General features: G+C 52.3%; 2 long non-coding RNA genes across 2 annotated transcripts in view; one reads left to right on the forward strand and one right to left on the reverse strand.

Moving 5' to 3' along the window:
* LOC310897992 overlaps positions 1-20,868 on the reverse strand; it is a 927,268-nt gene that overhangs the window by 703,045 nt on the left and 203,355 nt on the right. The window contains exon 2 of the long non-coding RNA XR_014582875.1: positions 8,465-8,623. This is a non-coding gene — a long non-coding RNA (uncharacterized lncRNA). The remainder of the gene's footprint in view (positions 1-8,464; positions 8,624-20,868) is intronic.
* LOC310897996 overlaps positions 74-20,868 on the forward strand; it is a 224,358-nt gene continuing 203,563 nt past the window's right edge. The window contains exon 1 of the long non-coding RNA XR_014582879.1: positions 74-2,972. This is a non-coding gene — a long non-coding RNA (uncharacterized lncRNA). The remainder of the gene's footprint in view (positions 2,973-20,868) is intronic.

Genomic DNA, 20,868 nt, shown 5'->3' on the forward strand with positions numbered 1-20,868 from the left:
CCTCGTTATATCCCTCCTATACATCATCCCAATCCTGATTGCCGTAGCCTTCCTAACCCTAGCAGAATGGAAAATCCTAAGCTACATACAATCCCGCAAAGGCCCTAACGTTGTCGGGCCTTTTGGCCTACTTCAACCATTTGCGGACGGACTGAAACTATTTACCAAAGAGCCCATCCGACCCTCTACCTCTTCCCCACTTCTATTCATTCTGATACCAATACTAGCCCTTGTCCTAGCCCTCACCACTTGAGCACCACTACCACTCCCATTTCCCCTAGCAGATCTAAACCTCGGAGTTCTCTTCCTAATAGCCATGTCAAGCCTAGCCGTCTACTCAGTCCTATGATCAGGCTGAGCCTCGAACTCAAAATACGCACTAATCGGAGCCCTACGGGCAGTAGCACAGACCATTTCATACGAAGTGACACTGGCCATAATCCTGCTATCAATAATCATACTAAGCGGAAGCTACACACTCAGCTCCTTTGCCGTCGCACAGGAGCCTCTATACTTCATTTTCTCCTCATGACCCCTAGCAATAATATGATACGTATCCACCCTAGCAGAGACAAACCGAGCTCCTTTTGACCTCACAGAGGGTGAATCTGAGCTAGTCTCAGGGTTTAACGTTGAATACGCCGCAGGACCCTTCGCCTTATTCTTCCTAGCTGAATATGCGAACATTATGCTAATAAATACACTTACAGCCATCATATTCCTAAACCCAAGCGCCCTAGGGCCACCCACAGAACTATTCCCCGTCATCCTAGCCACAAAAGTCCTCCTACTATCTTCTGGTTTCTTATGGGTCCGAGCTTCATACCCACGATTCCGATATGACCAACTAATGCACCTACTATGAAAAAACTTCCTACCCCTCACACTAGCTCTGTGCCTCTGACACATCAGCATACCTATCTGCTATGCAGGCCTACCTCCTTACATAAGGAAATGTGCCTGAACTACAAAGGGTCACTATGATAAAGTGAACATAGAGGTATAACAGCCCTCTCATTTCCTGTTGACCTTAGAAAAGTAGGAATTGAACCCACACAAGAGAAATCAAAATTCTCCATACTTCCCTTATATTATTTTCTAGTAGAGTCAGCTAATCAAGCTATCGGGCCCATACCCCGAAAATGATGGTTTAACCCCCTCCTCTACTAATGAACCCTTACGCGACCCCAATCATAACCTTCAGCCTCATCTTGGGCACCACAATCACAATTTCCAGCAACCACTGAGTTCTGGCCTGGACAGGACTGGAGATCAACGCACTAGCCATCATTCCCCTAATTGCCAAATCCCACCACCCACGAGCAGTAGAAGCCGCAACGAAATACTTCCTAACCCAAGCAGCTGCTTCCGCCCTGGTCCTATTCTCTAGCATAACCAATGCCTGAGTCACCGGCCAATGAGACATCACACAAATAAACCACCCAACCTCCTGTCTACTACTGACAGCAGCAATCGCTATTAAACTGGGCCTAGTGCCATTTCACTTCTGATTCCCAGAAGTACTACAAGGATCGCCACTAATAACAGCCCTGCTACTCTCGACCCTCATAAAATTCCCCCCACTAACCCTGCTCCTACTAACATCCAAATCCCTCGACCCAGCTCTACTCACCGCCATGGCCCTAGCCTCAACAGCACTAGGAGGCTGAATAGGACTGAACCAAACACAAACACGCAAAATCCTAGCCTTCTCGTCCATCTCCCACTTAGGCTGAATCGCCATCATCCTAGTTTACAGCCCCAAATTGGCCTTACTTACCTTCTACCTATACACAATCATAACATCAGCCGTATTCCTAGCCCTTAACAAAATCAAAGCCCTTAACCTATCCATGATCACAACCTCATGAACAAAAACCCCAGTGCTAAACGCCACCCTAATACTAGTACTTTTATCCCTAGCAGGCCTCCCCCCATTAACAGGCTTTATACCAAAGTGACTTATCATCCAAGAACTAACTAAACAGGAAATAACACCAGCAGCCATGGCAATTGCCATGCTATCACTGCTCAGCCTCTTCTTCTACCTACGCCTCGCATACCACTCAACAATTACCCTTCCCCCCAACTCCTCTAACCACATAAAACAATGATACACTAGCAAAGCCCCAAGCACACCTACTGCGGTCCTTGCCTCACTATCAATCCTCTTACTTCCCCTGTCCCCAATAATACATGCCATTGTCTAGAAACTTAGGATAACACCCCAAACCGAAGGCCTTCAAAGCCTTAAATAAGAGTTAAACCCTCTTAGTTTCTGCACATTAAGACTTACAGAATATTAACCTGTATCTTCTGAATGCAAGTCAGACGCTTTAATTAAGCTAAAGCCTCCCTAGACAGATGGGCTTCGATCCCACAAAACTCTAGTTAACAGCTAAATGCCTAAACCAATTGGCTTCTGCCTACAAAGACCCTGACGCACCCTAGTGCGCATCGATGAGCTTGCAACTCAACATGAATTTCACTACAGAGCCGATAAGAAGAGGAATTAAACCTCTGTAAAAAGGACTACAGCCTAACGCTTCAACACTCAGCCATCTTACCCGTCACCTTCATCAACCGATGACTATTTTCCACTAACCATAAGGATATTGGCACCCTGTACCTCATCTTCGGGGCATGAGCAGGAATAGTCGGCACCGCACTCAGCCTATTAATCCGCGCAGAACTAGGACAACCAGGAACTCTCCTAGGCGACGACCAAATTTACAATGTAATCGTTACCGCTCACGCCTTTGTAATAAGCTTCTTTATAGTCATACCCATCATGATCGGAGGATTCGGCAACTGATTAGTCCCCCTCATAATCGGTGCCCCCGACATAGCATTCCCGCGAATAAACAACATAAGCTTTTGACTCCTCCCCCCATCATTCCTCCTACTACTAGCCTCATCCACTGTAGAAGCTGGCGCCGGCACAGGCTGAACTGTCTACCCTCCCCTAGCAGGTGACCTTGCCCACGCCGGAGCTTCAGTAGACCTGGCTATCTTCTCACTCCACTTAGCCGGTATCTCCTCCATCCTTGGGGCCATCAACTTTATCACCACAGCCATCAACATAAAACCCCCCGCACTCTCACAATACCAAACCCCACTATTTGTCTGATCCGTACTAATTACCGCCATCCTACTCCTTCTATCACTCCCCGTACTCGCCGCCGGTATTACAATATTACTAACTGATCGAAACCTAAACACCACATTCTTTGACCCCGCTGGAGGAGGAGACCCAATCCTGTACCAACACCTATTCTGATTCTTCGGACACCCAGAAGTCTATATTCTGATCCTACCGGGGTTCGGAATCATCTCACACGTAGTCACGTACTACTCAGGCAAAAAGGAGCCCTTCGGCTACATGGGAATAGTCTGAGCCATACTATCCATCGGCTTCCTAGGATTCATCGTCTGAGCTCACCACATGTTTACAGTAGGAATAGACGTTGATACCCAAGCCTACTTTACATCAGCCACTATAATCATTGCCATCCCTACCGGAATCAAAGTATTTAGCTGACTAGCCACCCTGCACGGAGGAACAATCAAATGAGACCCCCCCAATACTATGAGCTCTAGGATTTATCTTCCTATTTACCGTCGGAGGATTAACAGGAATCGTTCTTGCAAACTCTTCCCTAGACATCGCCCTGCACGACACGTACTACGTAGTTGCCCACTTCCACTACGTCCTATCCATAGGCGCCGTCTTTGCCATTCTAGCAGGATTTACTCACTGATTCCCACTACTCACTGGGTTTACCCTACACCAAACATGAGCAAAAGCCCACTTCGGGGTAATATTTACAGGAGTAAACCTAACGTTCTTCCCCCAGCACTTCCTAGGCCTAGCAGGAATACCCCGACGATACTCGGACTATCCCGACGCCTACACACTATGAAACACCATTTCCTCCATCGGCTCCCTAATCTCAATAGTAGCCGTAATCATACTAATATTCATCATCTGAGAAGCCTTTTCGGCCAAACGAAAAGTCCTACAACCAGAACTAACTACCACAAACGTTGAATGAATCCACGGCTGCCCTCCCCCATACCATACTTTCGAGGAACCGGCCTTCGTCCAAGTACAAGAAAGGAAGGAATCGAACCCTCACATGCTGGTTTCAAGCCAACTGCATTAACCGCTCATGCTTCTTTCTTATGAGACGTTAGTAAACCAATTACATAGCCTTGTCAAGACTAAATCACAGGTAAAAATCCTGTACATCTCATGTGGCCAACCACTCCCAACTAGGATTCCAAGACGCCTCATCACCCATCATAGAAGAACTCGTTGAATTCCACGACCACGCCCTAATCGTTGCCCTAGCTATCTGCAGCCTAGTTCTCTACCTTTTAGCCCACATACTAACAGAAAAACTCTCGTCCAATGCTGTAGACGCCCAAGAAGTAGAGCTGATCTGGACAATCCTACCTGCTATCGTCCTGGTACTCCTCGCCCTCCCATCCCTACAAATCCTCTACATAATGGACAAAATCGATGAACCAGACCTCACCCTAAAAGCCATCGGCCACCGATGATACTGAAGCTACGAATACACAGACTTCAAAGACCTATCATTCGACTCCTACATAGTGCCCACCCCAGACTTACCCAACGGCCACTTCCAACTGCTAGAAGTTGACCACCGCGTAGTTATCCCAATAGAATCCCCCATCCGCGTGATCATTACTGCAGGAGACGTACTCCACTCCTGAGCAGTCCCAACGCTCGGAGTTAAAACAGACGCAATCCCAGGCCGACTAAACCAAACTTCATTCATTACCACCCGGCCTGGGATTTTTTACGGACAATGCTCAGAAATTTGCGGGGCTAATCACAGCTACATACCCATTGTAGTAGAATCAACCCCACTCCCACATTTCGAGGCCTGATCGTCCCTTCTATCATCATCCTAATCATTAAGAAGCTATGCAACAGCACTAGCCTTTTAAGCTAGCCAAAGAGGGACTTCCCCCTCCTTAATGATATGCCACAGCTTAACCCCGCACCATGATTTTCAATCATAATTATAACCTGATTAACCCTAGCACTCCTCATCCAACCAAAACTACTAGCCTTCACCACAACCAACCCCCCATCAAATAAGACCTCCCTCACTACCAAACCCACACCATGATCCTGACCATGAACCTAAGCTTCTTTGACCAATTTTCCAGCCCCAATCTATTCGGCATCCCCTTAATCCTACTATCCCTACTCTTCCCAGCCCTACTATTCCCGTCCCCAAACAACCGATGAATCAACAACCGCCTTTCTACTATCCAAACATGACTCCTTCACCTAATCACAAAACAACTAATAGTCCCACTCAACAAAAATGGCCACAAATGAGCCATAATATTTACATCCCTAATAATCATACTTCTTACAATCAACCTTCTAGGCCTCCTTCCATATACATTCACCCCAACCACCCAACTATCTATGAACATAGCCCTAGCCTTCCCACTATGGCTCGCCACACTACTAACAGGCCTACGAAACCAACCATCAGCCTCTTTAGCCCACCTATTACCCGAAGGTACCCCTACACCCCTAATCCCCGCACTAATCCTGATCGAAACAACCAGCCTACTAATCCGCCCCCTAGCCCTCGGAGTCCGCCTTACAGCCAACCTTACAGCAGGACACTTACTCATCCAACTCATCTCTACAGCCTCCATTGCATTAATACCCACCCTTCCTGCAGTATCCATCCTAACAATAATCATCCTACTACTCCTAACCATCCTAGAAGTAGCAGTAGCCATAATCCAGGCCTACGTCTTCGTGCTCCTTCTAAGCCTATACTTACAAGAAAACATCTAATGGCACACCAAGCACACTCATACCACATAGTTGACCCAAGCCCTTGACCAATCTTCGGGGCAGCCGCCGCCCTACTCACAACCTCAGGATTAATCATGTGATTCCACTACAACTCATCCATACTACTAACCCTAGGCCTCATCTCAATACTCCTAGTAATACTCCAATGATGACGAGACATTGTACGAGAAAGCACCTTCCAAGGCCATCACACTCCCACAGTCCAAAAAGGCCTACGATACGGCATAATCCTTTTCATCACATCCGAAGCATTCTTCTTCTTAGGGTTCTTCTGAGCGTTCTTCCACTCGAGCCTGGCCCCAACCCCAGAACTAGGAGGCCAATGACCCCCAACAGGAATTAAACCACTCAACCCGATAGAAGTCCCCCTACTAAACACAGCCATCCTACTAGCCTCAGGCGTTACCGTAACGTGAGCCCATCACAGCATCACAGAAGGAAACCGAAAACACGCCATCCACGCCCTAACCCTAACGATCCTCTTGGGATTCTACTTCACAGCCCTACAAGCAATAGAATACCACGAAGCCCCATTCTCAATCGCCGATAGCGTCTACGGATCTACCTTCTTCGTTGCCACTGGATTCCACGGACTCCACGTAATCATCGGATCCTCCTTCCTGACCGTCTGCCTCTTCCGACTGATCAAGTTCCACTTTACATCAGACCACCACTTCGGATTCGAGGCAGCAGCCTGATACTGACACTTCGTAGACGTCATCTGACTATTCCTCTACATAACCATCTACTGATGAGGATCTTGCTCTTCTAGTATATTAATTACAATTGACTTCCAATCTCTAGAATCTGGTATAAACCCAGAGGAGAGCAATGAACGCACTCATGTTCATATTCGCCCTATCATCAATCCTAAGCGCCGCCCTAACCGCATTAAACTTCTGACTCGCCCAAATAAACCCCGACTCAGAGAAACTCTCACCGTACGAATGTGGATTCGACCCACTTGGATCTGCTCGATTACCATTCTCAGTCCGATTCTTCCTCAGTAGCCATCCTGTTCGTCCTATTCGACCTAGAAATCGCCCTCCTACTCCCCCTGCCATGAGCCGTCCAACTCCAATCCCCCCTAATGACCCTCACCTGAACTGTAGTGATCCTCCTTCTCCTAACACTCGGACTGGCCTACGAGTGAATTCAAGGGGGCCTAGAATGAGCAGAATAACAGAAAGTTAGTCTAACCAAAAAGATAGCTGGTTTCGACCCAGCAGATTACAGCCAACCCTGTAACTTTCTTATGTCGCCCCTACATTTAAGCTTCTACTCAGCCTTCATTTTCAGCGGACTAGGGCTAGCCTTCCACCGAACCCACCTAGTATCCGCCCTACTATGCCTTGAAAGCATAATATTATCGATATTCGTAGGCCTATCAATATGATCCATCGAAAACCAAGTCTCCTCATTCACCATGGTACCAATTCTCATGCTAACCTTCTCAGCGTGTGAGGCGGGCACAGGCCTGGCCATCCTAGTAGCCTCCACCCGCACACATGGCTCCGACCATCTACACAACCTAAACCTCCTGCAATGCTAAAAATCATCCTACCCACAATCATACTTCTTCCAACAGCCCTGCTGTCTCCACCAAAATTTCTATGGACTAACACCACCTTATACAGCCTCCTAATCGCTGCCCTAAGCCTACAGTGATTAATCCCAACCTACTACCCCTACAAATTTTTATCCAACTGAACAGGAATTGACCAAATCTCATCCCCCCTCCTAGTACTATCCTGCTGACTACTCCCACTCATAATCATAGCAAGCCAAAACCACCTGCAACAAGAACCCCTACAACGCAAACGAATCTTTATCTCAACCTTAGTCGCAGTCCAGCCATTCATCCTACTAGCCTTTTCCACCACAGAACTAGCACTATTTTACATCTCATTTGAAGCAACCCTCATTCCCACCCTAATCTTAATCACCCGATGGGGGAACCAACCAGAACGCCTAAGCGCTGGCATCTACCTGCTATTCTACACGCCAGTAAGCTCTCTACCCCTGCTAATCACAATCATACACCTATACGTGAAAATTGGCACCCTGCACCTGCCAACCCTACAACTAACCCACCCAACCCTATCCACCTCATGGACAGGAATACTATCAGGTCTAGCACTGCTCATAGCATTCATAGTAAAAGCCCCACTATACGGCCTACACCTCTGACTGCCAAAAGCCCACGTAGAAGCACCCATCGCAGGCTCAATACTCCTCGCCGCCCTACTACTAAAGCTAGGAGGATACGGAATTATACGAGTCACTCTATTTATGGGCCCACTGTCCAACCTCCTGCACTACCCCTTCCTAACCCTGGCCCTATGAGGCGCCCTAATGACTAGCTCAATCTGCCTACGACAGACAGACCTAAAATCACTAATCGCTTATTCATCCGTTAGCCACATAGGCCTAGTTATCGCCGCAGGAATAATCCAAACCCACTGATCATTCTCAGGGGCAATGATCCTAATAATTTCCCATGGACTAACTTCCTCCATACTATTCTGCCTAGCCAACACAAACTATGAACGTACGCACAGCCGAATTCTACTACTCACACGAGGCCTACAACCTCTCCTACCACTCATAGCTACCTGATGATTGCTGGCCAATCTAACAAACATAGCCTTACCCCCAACAACAAACCTCATAGCAGAGCTAACCATTATAATCACCTTATTCAACTGATCTGCCTTCACGATCATCCTAACAGGAATCGCAACCCTACTAACCGCCTCCTACACCTTATTCATACTACTAATGACCCAACGAGGCTCAATCCCCTCCCACATCACATCTATGCAAAACTCAACCACGCGAGAACACCCGCTCATAACACTCCACATTATCCCAATATTCCTCCTAATCCTCAAACCCGAACTGATCTCCGGAATCCCCTCATGCAAGTATAGTTTAAACCAAACATTAGACTGTGATTCTAAGAATAGAAGTTCAAACCTTCTTACCTGCCGAGGGGAGGGTTTAACCAACAAGAGCTGCTAACTCTTACATCTGAGCCTAAAACCTCAGCCCCCTTACTTTTAAAGGATAACAGCAATCCACTGGTCTTAGGAACCACCCATCTTGGTGCAAATCCAAGTAAAAGTAGTGAACCCCACACTACTAATCAACTCCCTCACACTACTCACGCTGACAATCCTCCTAACCCCAATCATCCTGCCATTTCTATTTAAAAACTTTAAAAACACCCCACAAGCCACCACCCGCGCTGTTAAAACCGCATTCCTAATTAGCCTAGCCCCTACAACCGCATTCATCTACTCGGGAGTAGAATCTGTCACCTGCCACTGGGAGTGAAAATTCATTATAAACTTTAAAATCCCCCTGAGCCTAAAAATAGACCAATACTCAATAACATTTCTTCCAATCGCCCTATTTGTAACATGATCAATCCTACAATTCGCCATATGATACATGGCCTCAGAGCCATACGTAACAAAATTTTTCACCTACCTACTGACATTCCTAGTCGCCATACTCCTCCTAACAACCGCAAACAACATATTCCTCCTATTCGTAGGCTGGGAAGGAGTACGAATCATGTCCTTCCTTCTCATCGGCTGATGACAAGGCCGAGCAGATGCCAACACCGCCGCCCTACGAGCCGTAATCTACAACCGAATCGGAGACATCGGACTGATCCTGAGCATAGCATGACTAGCTTCAACATTCAACACCTGAGAGATCCAACAAGCCGTACACCCCCACCAAACCCCAATCCTCCCCCTCATAGGATTAATCCTCGCAGCCGCAGGAAAATCCGCCCAATTTGGACTCCACCCATGACTGCCCGCAGCAATAGAAGGCCCCACCCCAGTGTCAGCCCTACTGCACTCCAGTACCATAGTAGTAGCCGGAATCTTCCTGCTCATCCGCATGCACCCCCTGCTAGCCACCAACCAGACAGCCCTAACTGCCTGCCTATGCCTAGGTGCTCTATCAACCCTATTCGCTGCCACATGCGCCCTAACCCAAAATGACATCAAAAAAATCATTGCTTTCTCAACATCCAGCCAACTAGGACTAATAATAGTCACTATCGGACTAAACCTCCCACAACTAGCCTTCCTACACATCTCAACCCATGCCTTCTTTAAAGCCATACTATTCCTATGCTCAGGGTCTATCATCCACAACCTAAACGGAGAACAAGATATCCGAAAGATAGGAGGCCTACAGAAAATACTCCCAGTCACTACTTCCTGCCTAACCATCGGAAACCTGGCGCTGATAGGAACCCCATTCCTAGCCGGATTCTACTCAAAAGACCTCATCATCGAAAGCTTAAACACATCATACCTAAATACTTGAGCCCTACTCCTAACCCTTATAGCCACAGCATTCACCGCAACCTACAGCATCCGCATAACCATCCTAGTCCAAGCTGGACAAACCCGAATCCCCCCAATAGTATCAATAAACGAAAACAACCCACTAATCACCGCCCCCCTAACCCGACTCGCCCTAGGCAGCATTACAGCAGGAATAATCATTACCTCTTTCATCACACCAACCAAAACCCCCCCAATAACCATACCCCTTATCACCAAAACCGCTGCCATCCTCATAACAATCCTAGGAATCATCCTAGCCCTAGAACTATCGAACATAACACACACCCTCACTCACCCCAAACCAACCCCCCTCATAAACTTCTCCTCTGCATTAGGGTACTTCAACCCCCTAGTACACCGATTCTTCTCCAAAAACCTACTAGAAAAGGGACAAAACATTGCCCTACACTTGATCGACCTCTCCTGACTCAAAAAAATAGGGCCAGAGGGCCTTGCTGAACTACAAGTAGCCGCAAGCAAAGCCGCAACCTCAATACACACAGGGCTAATTAAGGCCTACCTAGGATCCTTCGCCCTCTCCATCCTGGTAATAATCCTAATAACACACAGACTCACTAATGGCCCCTAACATCCGCAAATCCCATCCCCTACTAAAAATAATCAACAACTCCCTAATCGACCTACCCGCCCCCTCCAACATCTCTGCCTGATGAAACTTCGGCTCCCTTCTAGCCATCTGCTTAGCCACACAAATCCTAACAGGCCTGCTACTAGCCATACACTACACCGCAGACACTTCACTCGCCTTCTCCTCAGTAGCTCACACATGCCGAGACGTCCAGTACGGATGGCTCATCCGCAACCTCCACGCCAACGGTGCTTCGCTCTTCTTTATCTGCATCTACTTACACATCGGACGAGGCCTCTACTACGGCTCCTACCTATACAAAGAAACCTGAAACACAGGAGTAATCCTCCTACTCACCCTAATAGCAACTGCCTTCGTAGGGTATGTCCTACCATGAGGACAAATGTCATTCTGAGGGGCCACCGTAATCACCAACCTATTCTCAGCCATCCCGTACATTGGGCAAACTCTAGTAGAATGAGCCTGAGGAGGATTCTCAGTAGACAATCCAACCTTAACCCGATTCTTCGCCATCCACTTCCTACTGCCCTTCCTAATTGCAGGAATCACCCTAGTCCACCTAACCTTCCTACACGAATCAGGCTCAAATAACCCACTAGGAATCGTATCAGACTGCGACAAAATCCCATTCCACCCATACTTCTCCATTAAAGACAGCTTAGGGCTTACCCTAATAATCACCCCTCTAATAGCACTAGCCCTATTTTAACCGAACCTCCTGGTTCTTGGAATCCTAGTTGGGAGTGGTTGGCCACATGAGATGTACAGGATTTTTACCTGTGATTTAGTCTTGACAAGGCTATGTAATTGGTTTACTAACGTCTCATAAGAAAGAAGCATGAGCGGTTAATGCAGTTGGCTTGAAACCCATCCCCAGTGGTGCAAGAGCACTCTCTGAACTCACTGAAGTGCATCCCCAGTGGTGCCAGTGCACTCTCTGCACTCACTGCACTGCATCCCCAGTGGTGCCAGTGCACTCTCTGGACTCACTGCAGAGCATCCCCAGTGGTGCCAGTGCACTCTGTGGACTCACTATAGTGCATCCCCAGTGGTGCCAGTGCACTCTCTGGACTCACTGCACTGCATCCCCAGTGGTGCCAGTGCAATCTCTGGACTCACTGCAGTGCATCCCCAGTGGTGCCAGTGCAATCTCTGGACTCACTGCACTGCAGCCCCAGTGGAGCCAGTGCACTCTCTGGACTCACTGCACTGCATCCCCAGTGGTGCCAGTGCACTCTCTGGACTCACTGCAGTGCATCCCCAGTGGTGCCAGTGCACTCTCTGGACTCACTGCACTGCATCCCCAGTGGTGCCAGTGCGCTCTCTGGAGTCACAGCACTGCATCCCCAGTGGTGCCAGTGCAATCTCTGGACTCACTGCAGTGCATCCCCAGTGGTGCCTGTGCGCTCTCTGGAGTCACAGCACTGCATCCCCAGTGGTGCCAGTGCAATCTCTGGACTCACTGCACTGCATCCCCAGTGGTGCCAGTGCACTCTCTGGACTCACTGAAGTGCATTCTCAGTGGTGCCAGTGCACTCTCTGGACTCACTGCAGTGCATCCCCAGTGGTGCCAGTGCACTCTCTGGACTCACTGAACTGCATCCCCAGTGGTGCCAGTGCACTCTCTGGACTCACTGCACTGCATCCCCAGTGCTGCCAGTGCACTCTCTGGACTCACTGCACTGCATCCCTAGTGGAGCCACTGCACTCTCTGGACTCACTGCACTGCTTCCCCAGTGGTGCCAGTGCACTCTCTGGACTCACTGCACTGCATCCCCAGTGGTGCCAGTGCACTCACTGGACTCACTGCAGTGCATCCCCACTGGTGCCAGTGCACTCTCTGGACTCACTGCACTGCATCCCCAGTGGTGCCAGTGCACTCTCTGGACTCACTGCACTGCATCCCCAGTGGTGCCAGTGCACTCTCTGGACTCACTGCACTGCATCCCCAGTGGTGCCAGTGCACTCACTGGACTCACTGGACACATCCCCAGTGGTGCCAGTGCACTCTCTGGACTCACTGCAGTGCATCCCCAGTGGTGCCAGTGCACTCTCTGGACTCACTGCACTGCATCCCCACTGGTGCCAGTGTACTCTCTGGACTCACTGCAGTGCATCCCCAGTGGTGCCAGTGCACTCTCTGGACTCACTGCACTGCATCCCCAGTGGTGTCAGTGCACTCTCTGGACTCACTGAAGTTCATCCCCAGTTGTGCCAGTGCACTCTCTGGACTCAATGCACTGCATCCCCAGTGGTGCCAGTGCACTCTCTGGACTCACTGCACTGCATCCCCATTGGTGCCAGTGCAATCTCTGGACTCACTGAAGTGCATCCCCAGTGGTGCAAGTGCACTCTCTGGACTCACTGCAGTGCATCCCCAGTGGTGCCAGTGCACCCTCTGGACTCACTGTACTGCATCACCAGTGGTGCCAGTGCACTCTCTGGATTCACTGCAGTGCATTCCCAGTGGTGCCAGTGCACTCTTTGGACTCACTGCACTGCAGCCCTATTGGTGCCAGTGCACTCTCTGGACTCACTGCACTGCATCACAGGTGGTACCAGTGCACTCTCTGGACTCACTGCACTGCATCCCCAGTGGTGCCAGTGCACTCTCTGGACTCACTGCACTGCATCCCCAGTGGTGCCAGTGCACTCTCTGCACTCACTTCTCTGCATTCCCAGTGATGCCAGTGAAGTCTCTGGACTCACTGCACTGCATCCACAGTGGTGCCAGTGCAATCTCTGGACTCACTGCAGTGCATCACCAGTGGTGCCAGTGCACTCTCTGGACTCACTGCAGTGCATCCCCAGTGGTGCCAGTGCACTCTCTGGACTCACTGCACTGCATCCCCAGTGGTGCAAGTGCACTCTCTCAAGTCACTGCACTACATCCCCAGTGGTACCAGTGCACTCACTGGACTCACTGTACTGCATCATCTGTGGTGCCAGTGCACTCTCTGGACTCACTGCAATGCATCCCCAGTGGTGCCAGTGCACTCTCTGGACTCACTGCACTGCATCCCCAGTGGTGCCAGTGCACTCTCTGGACTCACTGCACTGTATCCCCAGGGGTGCCAGTGCACTCACTGGATTCACTGCAGGGCATCCCCAGGGGTGCCAGTGCACTCTCTGGACTCACTGCACTGCATCCCCAGTGGTGCCAGTGCACTCTGTGGACTCACTGCACTGCATTCCCAGTGGTGACAGTGCACTCTCTGGACTCACTGCAGTGCATCCCCAGTGGTGCCAGTGCACTCTCTGGACTCACTGCACTGCATCCCCAGTGGTGCCAGTGCAGTCTCTGGAGTAACTGCAGTGCATCCCCACTGGTGCCAAAGCACTCTCTGGACTCCCGGCACCGCATCCCCAGTGGTGCCAGTGCACTCTCTGGACTCACTGCACTGCATCCCCAGTGGTGGCAGTGCACTCTCTGGAGTCACAGCACTGCATCCCCAGTGGTGCCAGTGCACTCTCTGGACTCACTGAACTACATCCCCAGTGGTGCCAGTGCACTCTCTGGACTCACTGCACTGCATCCCCAGTGGTGCCAGTGCACTCTCTGGACTCACTGCACTGCATCCCTAGTGGTGCCACTGCACTCTCTGGACTCACTGCACTGCTTCCCCAGTGGTGCCAGTGCACTCACTGGACTCACTGCAGTGCATCCCCACTGGTGGCAGTGCACTCTCTGGACTCACTGCACTGCATCCCCAGTGGTGCCAGTGCACTCTCTGGACTCACTGCACTGCATCCCCAGTGGTTCCAGCTCACTCTCTGGACTCACTGCACTGCAACCCCAGTGGTGCTAGTGCACTCTGTGGACTCACTGCAGTGCATCCCCAGTGGTGCCAGTGCACTCGCTGGACTCACTGAAGTGCATTCTCAGTGGTGCCAGTGCACTCTCTGGACTCACTTCAGTGCATCCCCAGTGGTGCCAGTGCACTCTCTGGACTCACTGCAGTGCATCCCCAGTGGAACCAGTGCACTCTCTGGACTCACTGCAGTGCAACCGCAGTGGTGCCATTGCACTCTCTGGACTCACTGCACTGCATCTCCAGTGGTGCCAGTGCACTCTCTGGACTCACTGCACTGCATCCCCAGTGCTGCCAGTGCACTCTCTTGAGTCACTGCACTGCATCCCCTGTGGTGCAAGAGCACTCTCTGGACTCACAGCAGTGCATCACCAGTGGTGCCAGTGCACTCTCTGGACTCACTGCACTGCATCCCCAGTGGTGCCAGTGCACTCTCTGGACTCACTGCACTGCATCCCCAGTGGTGCTAGAGCACTGTGTGGACTTACTGTACTACATCCCCAGTGGTGCCAGTGCGCTCTCTGGACTCACTGCAGTGCATCCCCAGTGGTGCCAGTGCACTCTCAGGACTCACTGCACTGCATCCCCAGTGGTGCCAGTGCACTCTCTGGACTCACTGCACTGCATCCCCAGTAGTGACAGTGCACTCTCTGGACTCACTGCAGTGTTTCCCCAGTGGTGCCAGTGCACTCTCTGGACTCACTGCTCTGCATCCCCAGTAGTGCCAGTGCACTCTCTGGACTCACTGCACTGCATCCCCAGTGGTGCCAGTGCACTCACTGGATTCACTGCACTGCATCCCCAGTGATGACAGTGCACTCTCTGGACTCACTGCAGTGCATCCCCAGTGGTGCCAGTGCACTCTCTGGACTCACTGCAGTGCATCCCCACTGGTGCCAGTGCACTCTCTGGACTCACTGTACTGCATCCCCAGTGGTGCCAGTGCAGTCTCTGGAGTAACTGCAGTGCATCCCCACTGGTGCCAAAGCACTCTCTGGACTCACTGCAGTGCATCCCCAGTGGTGCCAGTGAACTCTCTGGACTCACTGCTGTGCATCCCCAGTGGTGCCAGTGCACTCTCTGGACTCATTGAAGTGCATTCTCAGTGGTGCCAGTGCACTCTCTGGACTCACTGCAGTCCATCCGCAGTGGTGCCAGTACACTCACTGGACTCACTGCACTGCATCCCCAGTGGTGCCAGTGCACTCTCTGGACTCACTACAGTGCATCCCCGGGGGTGCCACTGCACTCTCTGGACTCACTGCACTGCTTCTCCAGTGGTGCCAGTGCACTCACTGGACTCACTGCAGTGCATCCCCACTGGTGCCAGTGCACTCTCTGGGCTCACTGCAGTGCATCCCCAGTGGTGCCAGTGCACTCTCTGGACTCACTGCACTGCATCCCCAGTGGAGCCAGTGCGCTCTCTGGAGTAACAGCACTGCATCCCCAGTGGTGCCAGTGCAATCTCTGGACTCACTGCACTGCATCCCCAGTGGTGCCAGTGCACTCTCTGGACTCACTGCACTGCATCTCCGGTGGTGCCAGTGCACTCTCTGGACTCACTGTACTGCATACCCACTGGTGCCAGTGCACTCTGTGGACTCACTGCAGTGCATTCCCAGTGGTGCCAGTGCACTCTCTGGACTCACTGCACTGCATGCCCAGTGGTGCCAGTGCACTCTCTGGACTCACTGCACTGAAGCCCCAGTGGTGCCAGTGCACTCTCTGGACTCACTGCACTGCATCCCCAGTGGTGCCAGTGCACTCTCTGGACTCACTGCACTGCATCCCCAGTGGTGCCAGTGCACTCTCTGGACTCACTGCAGGGCATCCCCAGTGGTGCCAGTGCACTGTCTGGACTCACTGCAGTGCATCCCCAGTGGTGCCAGTGCACTCTCTGGACTCACTGTACTGCACCCCCAGTGGTGCCAGTGCACTCACTGGACTGACTGCACTGCATCCCCAGTGGTGCCAGTGCACTCTCTGGACTCACTGCACTGCATTCCCACTGGTGCCAGTGTACTCTCTGGACTCACTGCACTGCATCCCCAGTGTTCCCAGTGCACTCACTGGACTCACTGGACACATCCCCAGTGGTGCCAGTGCACTCTCTGGACTCACTGCAATGCATCCCCAGTAGTGACAGTGCACTCTCTGGACTCACTGCCGTGCATCCCCACTGGTGCCAGTGTACTCTCTGGACTCACTGCACTGCATCCCCAGTGGTGCCAGTGCACTCTCTGGACTCACTGCACTGCATCCCCACTGGTGCCAGTGCACTCTCTGGACTCACTGAAGTGCATCCCCAGTTGTGCCAGTGCACTCTCTGGACTCACTGCACAGCATCCCCAATGGTGCCAGTGCACTCTCTGGACTCACTGCACTGCATCCCCAGTGGTGCCAGTGCAATCTCTGGACTCACTGTAGTGCATCCCCAGTGGTGCCAGTGCACTCTCTGGACTCACTGCAGTGCATCCCCAGTGGTGCCATTGCACTCTCTGGACTCACTGCAGTGCATTCCCAGTGGTGCCAGTGCACTCTCTGGACTCACTGCACTGCAGCCCCATTGGTGCCAGTGCACTCTCTGGACTCACTGCACTGCATCACAGGTGGTGCCAGTGCACTCTCTGGACTCACTGCACTGCATCCCCAGTGGTGCCAGTGCACTCTCTGGACTCACTGCACTGCATCCCCAGTGGTGCCAGTGCACTCTCTGCACTCACTTCTCTGCATTCCCAGTGGTGCCAGTGAAGTCTCTGGACTCAGTGCACTGCATCCACAGACGTGCCAGTGCAATCTCTGGACTCACTGCAGTGCATCCCCAGTGGTGCCAGTGCACTCTCTGGACTCACTGCACTGCATCCCCAGTGGTGCCAGTGCACTCTCTGGACTCACTGCAGTGCATCCCCAGTGGTGCCAGTGCACTCTCTGGACTCACTGCACTGCATCCCCAGTGGTGCAAGTGCACTCTCTCGAGTCACTGCACTACATCCCCAGTGGTGCCAGTGCACTCACTGGACTCACTGTACTGCATCATCTGTGGTGCCAGTGCACTCTCTGGACTCACTGCAATGCATCCCCAGTGGTGCCAGTGCACTCTCTGGACTCACTGCACTGCATCCCCAGTGGTGCCAGTGCACTCTCTGGACTCACTGCACTGTATCCCCAGTGGTGCCAGTGCACTCACTGGATTCACTGCAGTGCATCCCCAGTGGTGCCAGTGCACTCTCTGGACTCACTGCACTGCATCCCCAGTGGTGCCAGTGCACTCTGTGGACTCACTGCACTGCATCCCCAGTGGTGACAGTGCACTCTCTGGACTCACTGCAGTGCATCCCCAGTGGTGACAGTGCACTCTCTGGACTCACTGCAGTGCATCCCCAGTGGTGCCAGTGCACTCTCTGGACTCACTGCACTGCATCCCCAGTGGTGCCAGTGCAGTCTCTGGAGTAACTGCAGTGCATCCCCACTGGTGCCAAAGCACTCTCTGGACTCCCGTCACCGCATCCCCAGTGGTGCCAGTGCACTCTCTGGACTCACTGCACTGCATCCCCAGTGGTGCCAGTGCACTCTCTGGAGTCACAGCACTGCATCCCCAGTGGTGCCAGTGCACTCTCTGGACTCACTGAAGTGCATCCCCAGTGGTGCCAGTGCACTCTCTGGACTCACTGAAGTGCATTCTCAGTGGTGCCAGTGCACTCTCTGGACTCACTGCAGTGCATCCCCAGTGGTGCCAGTACACTCACTGGACTCACTGCACTGCATCCCCAGTGGTGCCAGTGCACTCTCTGGACTCACTAAACTGCATCACCAGTGGTGCCTCTGCACTCTCTGGACTCACTGCACTGCTTCCCCAGTGGTGCCAGTGCACTCACTGGACTCACTGCAGTGCATCCCCACTGGTGCCAGTGCACTCTCTGGGCTCACTGCAGTGCATCCCCAGTGGTGCCTGTGCGCTCTCTGGAGTCACAGCACTGCATCCCCAGTGGTGCCAGTGCAATCTCCGGACTCACTGCACTGCATCCCCAGTGGTGCCAGTGCACTCTCTGGACTCACTGAAGTGCATTCTCAGTGGTGCCAGTGCACTCTCTGGACTCACTGCACTGCATCCCAGTGGTGCCAGTGCACTCTCTGGACTCACTGAACTGCATCCCCAGTGGTGCCAGTGCACTCTCAGGACTCACTGCACTGCATCGCTAGTGGTGCCACTGCACTCTCTGGACTCACTGCACTGCTTCCCCAGTGGTGCCAGTGCACTCACTGGACTCACTGCAGTGCATCCCCACTGGTGCCAGTGCACTCTCTGGACTCACTGCACTGCATCCCCAGTGGTGCCAGTGCACTCTCTGGACTCACTGCACTGCATCCCCAGTGGTTCCAGCGCACTCTCTGGACTCACTGCACTGCATCCCCAGTGGTGCTAGTGCACTCTGTGGACTCACTGCACTGCATCCCCAGTGGTGCCAGTGCACTCTCTGGACTCACTGAAGTGCATTCTTAGTGGTGCCAGTGCACTCTCTGGACTCACTTCAGAGCATCCCCAGTGGTGCCAGTACACTCTCTGGACTCAGTGCAGTGCATCCCCAGTGGTGCCAGTGCACTCTCTGGACTCACTGCAGTGCATCCCCAGTGGAGCCAGTGCACTCTCTGGACTCACTGCAGTGCATCACCAGTGGTGCCATTGCACTCTCTGGACTCACTGCACTGCATCTCCAGTGGTGCCAGTGCACTCTCTGGACTCACTGCACTGCATCCCCATTGCTGCCAGTGCACTCTCTTGAGTCACTGCACTGCATCCCCTGTGGTGCAAGAGCACTCTCTGGACTCACAGCAGTGCATCACCAGTGGTGCCAGTGCACTCTCTGGACTCACTGCACTGCATCCCCAGTGGTGCCAGTGCACTCTCTGGACTCACTGCACTGCATCCCCAGTGGTGCTAGTGCACTGTGTGGACTCACTGTACTGCATCCCCATTGGTGCCAGTGCGCTCTCTGGACTCACTGCACTGCATCCCCAGTGGTGCCAGTGCACTCTCTGGACTCACTGCACTGCATCCCCAGTGGTGCCAGTGCACTCTCTGGACTCACTGCACTGCATCCCCAGTAGTGACATTGCACTCTCTGGACTCACTGCAGTGCATCCCCATTGGTGCCAGTGCACTCTCTGGACTCACTGCACTGCATCCCCAGTAGTGCCAGTGCACTCTCCGGACTCACTGCACTGCATCCCCAGTGGTGCCAGTGCAGTCTCTGGACTCACTGCACTGCATCCCCAGTGGTGCCAGTGCACTCTCTGGACTCACTGCACTGCATCCCCACTGGTGCCAAAGCACTCTCTGGACTCACTGCAGTGCATCCCCAGTGGTGCCACTGCACTCTCTGGACTCACTGCAGTGCATCCCCAGTGGTGCCAGTGTACTCTCTGGACTCATTGAAGTGCATTCTCAATGGTGCCAGTGCACTCTCTGGACTCACTGCACTGCATCCCCAGTGGTGCCAGTACACTCTCTGGACTCACTGCACTGCATCCCCAGTGGTGCCAGTGCACTCTCTGGACTCACTGAAGTGCATTCTCAGTGTTGCCAGTGCTCTCTCTGGACTCACTGCAGTGCATCCCCATTGGTGCCAGTACACTCACTGGACTCACTGCACTGCATCCCCAGTGGTGCCAGTGCACTCTCTGGTCTCACTAAACTGCATCACCAGTGGTGCCACTGCACTCTCTGGACTCACTGCACTGCTTCCCCAGTGGTGCCAGTGCACTCACTGGACTGACTGCAGTGCATCCCCACTGGTGCCAGTGCACTCTCTGGACTCACTGCAGTGCATCCCCAGTGGTGCCAGTGCACTCTCTGGACTCACTGCACTGCATCTCCAGTGGTGCCTCTGCGCTCTCTGGAGTCACAGCACTGCATTCTCAGTGGTGCCAGTGCACTCTCTGGACTCACTGCACTGCATCCCCAGTGGTGCCAGTGCACTCTCTGGACTCACTGAACTGCATCCCCAGTGGTGCCACTGCACTCTCTGGACTCACTGCACTGTATCCCCAGTGATGCCAGTGCACTCTCTGGACTCACTGCACTGCATCCCCAGTGGTGCCACTGCACTCTCTGGACTCACTGCACTGCTTCCCCAGTGGTGCCAGTGCACTCTCTGGACTCACTGCACTGCATCCCCAGTGGTGTCAGTGCAC

Source organism: Anser anser, assembly GCF_964211835.1.
Source record: "Anser anser genome assembly, chromosome: 3".
Classification (NCBI taxonomy): domain Eukaryota; kingdom Metazoa; phylum Chordata; class Aves; order Anseriformes; family Anatidae; genus Anser; species Anser anser.